Genomic DNA, 5,785 nt, shown 5'->3' with positions numbered 1-5,785 from the left:
GGAGGCGTGAATCATCATAAATAATCCTGTAATTCACACCTGAGAAGACAAAAGAATTGCATAATGAGTTGTAATGACCTGCATAAATAATGAGCTCTTTCGGTCAGGTAGGCTGTGAAACTAACAGAGGCCAGAGATCGCTAACTATGGCTATTCAAAACAATTTTGAAGACAATAAATACACGATTGAGACGATGTATGCATGTATTGTCTCAGAATAGAGTACCCCAGGGATGACGTGTTTTTGTAGGCCAACCCGGAAGTTAGCGGCGCACTGGTTCCCTCAATTGAAAGCCTATGCATTTTTCCCATAGACTTTTGGAAAATCGCAGAAAAAAAGCTCTGTGTTTAACAAAGGGTTATGACACTTACAAGTTTTTTCTATCAAGATAATCTTTACAAGTTAACACAACATTTATAGATTTTGAAGCCTAAATAAAGTAATCAGATATAAAAGGATAACAGTAGGCTATAAACGGACTACAGCACACCATGGTCGCGGATCAACGTCGTCACCACCAAGCGTCCTCAAACTTTATTTAGAAAACAACTCTATTTAAAAACATGCTCTCTGATTATGATCTGCGCTGTGTATGAATAATTATCAACTTTTTCATGAGAAATGCTGTCCAAGTGTCCTGTTTGTCATGATGACGTCTAAAGTCCCCGCCAAAGGAAGTAGTCCCTTTTAACAATTTGTTAGCAACCGCCGATTTTAAGGCACAGTAAAAGTTTTAAAAATCACAAGCGGGTTATAACTGGTGTGTTTTATGTCATAGATCAAAATGTGAAAGTATTTAGAGGCTTTGTTAACCACAGACCTTATTTCAGGCGATTTAGCAAAAACCCATTCAAAAAACCCATAGACTTTACGGCGTTGGAACCGGAAGTCCTAAAATGCTAACTCGCTTCCGGGTTTTGCCTACAAAAATGCATCATCCCTGAGGCACTCTATTTGCGTCTGAATAGCGCTGCCTCTGTGGGCATGGCCGCATTAGTGGATAATGAGCTGAATCACGGGCATCTGACATGTGTTTCTTTTCATACAGATTACATAAACAGAGAATATTTGTTTTTGATTTGACTTACACGATTTAAAACCTGACATTTCATTTTTTAGATATAAGTGTAATTTTTTTGTCATTAGTATTCACTAAGTTACAGTTCATTTTCTGAGAACTATCAGATTGGACTTCGTTCAGAGGGAGACGAGAGATCACGCATCATGTTAGTTTTCTTTATTTTACAAAAAGCACAGCATATTGTTTTTACTCTGAGTGTACACAAATAAAAGATATTCCACAGATTAAAATGGTGTATAACTCTTAATTGTATGTGCAAAATTGACGGAGTATTTTGAGTAGGGTGGCCATTTCCATAACACCAAAAAGGAGGACACTTTGCACCGCAGTAAAGATAGTTTGCGGTTTGATATTCAGATTTCTTTTGGCTATAAATACGCAGTGCGCTGTCATAGACATGCAAATAATACCAAATATCATTCTCCATGATTTGTGAATTAAGGTGACGCTGTCCTTTGGGTAGAGATCTTTTTTTTTCTTTTCTCGTAGCGACTCTTAATTTTATAATGGCTATAGCTCCAAAATGTTGGACACTTAGAGGAATGAAACCGGTGTCATCTTCACCAGTTGATCTGTGATTTTTTTCACAGCAAAGCTCTTGTCCGTAAACCCCTTGGTAAGTCCGCCAGTAAGGAATGTGAAAGAAAGGCGGTCTTCATGTTTAACGTCTATTACTAATAAACACGCAGACTGCTGGAATAAAAGAACATTGTTTTAGGTCGAGCTCGATTTGTGAAAACTTTCACAATAGCATTTTATCAATGGCCGTGTTTCTCTTTGCTCTGCCCCCCAATTTTATTGTATAATATGGTCTTACGTTTGCTGTATATATATATATATATATATATATATATATATATATATATATGTGACCAGTCACGGAAAGTAGGGACACAAGTCGGTTTTGGGGCATTTTGAGTTATTCACAGATTCTGAAAGTGCAGTCTCCAAGCTTTCCAACGATGTGTGACACATGGAAATCTGATAATATTTGGAGAAGTTGTGGCCATTTGAAGGTAGGCAATCAAGAAAGCTCAAGAGGGAGAAAAACCCCTTTAAAGTTTGTGCAGTTCTCACCTGTTCTCACCTGCTGGAGTGACAATAGGGCTCATTTACATCTCATTTAGATAAGCCATACCCCCTGTAAAGCTGCATGGACCGCATACTATTAATAATAAAGGTTAATGTGCATTGTAAATGTCAGTAATTTATTTTTTTTTACTTTTATAAAAATGATTTAGAGGCTGAAATATGTGACTTTTTTGTCAAAACTCTATTTGAACTTGTGCATTGTAGATAACATGTTGCAAGACACTCCTTTAAAATCTGCCCATCATTTTTAATGTTATTATTTTAATGTTTATGTAAAGAAAAAGTACATATTGATGCTAATTTTATTTTTTATTTGCTGGTTTTCCACATAAAACTTGGTGAATTGACTTTTTGAACAGGATTCTGTGATAACCGTGATCATTTTGGTCACTAATCATGAAATGAAATGTTCTCACCTGAGAAGCCTGTTAAAGAAGAATAGGCAATCCAGGAAATAACTGGACTAACAGAGGCCAGAGATCGCTAACTATGGCTATTCAAAACACTTTTCAAGACAATAAATACACGATTGAGGCGATGAATGCATGTATTGACTGAATTTGCGTCTGAATAGCGCTGGCTCCGTGGGCGTGGCCGCATTAGCGGATAATGAGCTGAATCACGGACTTCTGACATGGCTCTCTTTTCATACAGATTACATAAACACAGAAGGTTTGTTTTCGATTTGACTTACACATTTTAAAACTTGACATTTCAACGTTTTTTCAGACATAAGTATAATTTTTTTATGATTAGTATTCACTAAGTTACAGTTCATTTTCTGAGAACTATCAGATTGGACTTCGTTCAGAGGGAGATGAGAGATCACGCATCATGTTAGTTTTCTTTATTTTTCAAAAAGCACAACATTTTGTTTTTACTCTGAGTGTACACAAATAAAAGAAGACATTCTATAGTTTCAATTGATATATATTACTTATGTCTCTATGACAAAATATGATGGAGTATTTTAAGTCTGTTTTGCTGCAATGTGAAAAAAAACCTGCAAAACGCGCCGGCGCGTTACCCGACTCCAGAGAGGTAATGTCTTATTATGCCGCTTTCATCGTCGCTCAGATCGTCTTCAGAATCAGTGAGCGCTTGTTCATAAGCATCAGCTAGAGCCGGCCAGAGCGCTGCATAATAAGTAGCCACGCTTCCCAGTATGGAAATACACACAGACAATGACACGCCCCTACTGCGTGCTAGAATCTCTGAAAAACAAGCCGATTTCGACCTCAAAATGTACGCTTTTAAATATACCAATACTGCTATCTCAAACACGGAAAGGCTTCTTCATGATCTCAACTAACAGATTCTGCAAAAAAACGAAAATCACCAATTTTGAAAAAAAATGCTTCTTTCTCATTTTGCTCGAGAGTTGTGCTGCCGACTTGTGTCCCTGGATTCCGTGACGGGTCACATATATATATATATATATATATAAGGTCACTAATATCACTATTTTGATCTGTGAAAACTTTCACAGGTCAGTTTTGGTTAGCTGACCCATCCCAGCTGACCCATACTGAACTGTGAAAGTTTTCACAGATCAGAATAGTGATGTACATGACCCAGGGAAGGGTCAGCTGACTAAAACTCAACTGCGAAAGTTTATGTATATATATATATATATATATATATAAAGGTAATTTTCCTAATGGATTGGAAACGGTTATAAACTTCAATTGAGTTAATCTAGTAGCTTTTGGTGTCATAACCCTATTTATTAAGGATAAATGTATCAAAAACAACAAAAGCAATAACTATGCTTATTTTATAGGCCCATTTTCTTTTCTTTTACTTTATTAAGTTTTTGTTGTGGGGCAAGTGAAAATTTTGGCGGGGCAAGTAAAAATTTGAACCACTGGCTCGACTGGGGAATCAATTTGTCTGATAGCATTATTATTATTATTTTTTTTTGTTTGTTTGTTTTTTTTGGTTTTTTTTCAAGATTTCTATAGACATATTGTTGTTGTGAATTATTTTGGTCATAATAATCATGAAAATGATACTGAATATTGATATTTTTCAAGATATCGTATTCAAGTTAGAAACTCCAGTATCGTGACCACTTATTCAAAAAGGTAAAACTTTACTATTTTCTACACAGATCTATGATTTGATTGAATATATATTAGTACAGTAATTCATTAAATATCACCAGCTAAAAAGTAACCAGTAACTAGTACTCTGAGTAGTTTTTGAGAAGAGACTTTGTACTTTTACTTCAGTACTTTTTGACACCAGTAATTTTACTTGTAATTGAGTATTCAGCAATGTAACAGTACTTGTATTTAAGTACAGATTTTCAGTACTGACAGAAGGAAGTTATTTCACACTGGTTGCCATTAAGTGTAATTGTTCCCATTTGTATGCGATGGTGTGATTCTTCAATCAATAAATAAATTAATTAATTAAAGATCAATTTGTCTGATAGCATTATTTATTTTTTTCAAGAATTTTATAGAAATCAAAATATTTTGTTATAATGATTTATTTTGGTCACATTATTCATGTAAAAAATATTCAGGTGAACCACACAAAACTTCCCTCTTTTCAGCTGCAGATACACATTTTGAGGCAATGATCACACTTTTGAAAGGTTGGTCCGTTTGCTCAAGCATTACAAGATAAATTGATTTACATTAAACATTTGTGATTTAAAAAGCCCTCTTCACTGTAACCTGTGTCTGTTGTCTGGTTTGTAGATTGTTTGGTTTATTTAACTGTTAGTTTTAGTTTGTTTTGCAGGATAATAATATATTTAGATCTAAATGTTCTTTTTTTCAGGTAGACTCCTCACTCCTTCCTTCTACTGCCGGCAGGATCTGACGGATCAAGCAGGAATCTGTCACTGAACCGCCGGATGGGGTTTACGCCAAAGGATATTTTGTATGCACTATCTACATATTAATCCTTATTCACTTCGAGTCTTTATGATACAGATGATCTTACCACAGTTCCTCCAGTTTACAGTGAGGATTCTCCAGTACAGCAGAAAGCAGCTTCACTCCTGAGTCTCCTAGATTATTGTCAGACAGATCCAGTTTTCTCAGGTGTGAGGGGTTTGATCTCAGAGCTGAATCCAGAGCAGCACAACCTTCATCTGTGACACCACAATTACTCAACCTGTAGAGAACAATGACACACTGTTCACTCTCTCAGATCAGATCAACAAGGAATTTCTCATGATCACATTCAAACTAAACAGTGTGATAATAAGGTGAGAGAGACATGCAGCATTACAGCAGAGACTTTATATTTATATATATTTTTATAAATGAATAAAGTCAGTTTCCTCTGAAATCTTTTTCTTCATTTTGCCCCTGAACACAATATTCAGAAACTGAAACTCTGACATCAAATTCTACTACAGATTTATAATAGTGATTAAAAATAATTGATACAGTAGATGGCCATCCAAAACGGTGTTTCTACCGCCGCGCGTCCGCCGCCGCCGCCGCATCGCAAAGTGCATTTGCAGTTTTTGACCGCTGAGTGGCGTTTTAACCACGTTATCCAACCAATGCATCAAAGCACATTTATCTTTATGCAAAATGTTAATTTTCTCACATATTAGGCCTATATTTATCACAAATACATTTTTT

The 5,785-nt window shown here is 35.7% G+C and overlaps 1 long non-coding RNA gene across 1 annotated transcript; it reads left to right on the top strand.

The window, feature by feature from the left end:
- Positions 1 to 4,702: 4,702 nt before the first annotated feature.
- On the top strand, positions 4,703 to 5,181 carry LOC125247822. The gene is made up of 3 exons (XR_007180185.1): positions 4,703 to 4,779; positions 4,968 to 5,069; positions 5,147 to 5,181. It is a non-coding gene; the product is annotated as an uncharacterized LOC125247822 (long non-coding RNA).
- The last annotated feature ends 604 nt before the right edge of the window (positions 5,182 to 5,785 follow it).

The sequence above is a fragment of the Megalobrama amblycephala genome, linkage group LG15 (genome assembly GCF_018812025.1).
Source record: "Megalobrama amblycephala isolate DHTTF-2021 linkage group LG15, ASM1881202v1, whole genome shotgun sequence".
In the NCBI taxonomy this organism is placed as follows: Eukaryota; Metazoa; Chordata; class Actinopteri; order Cypriniformes; family Xenocyprididae; genus Megalobrama; species Megalobrama amblycephala.
This window is presented reverse-complemented; position numbering and strand designations above follow the sequence as displayed.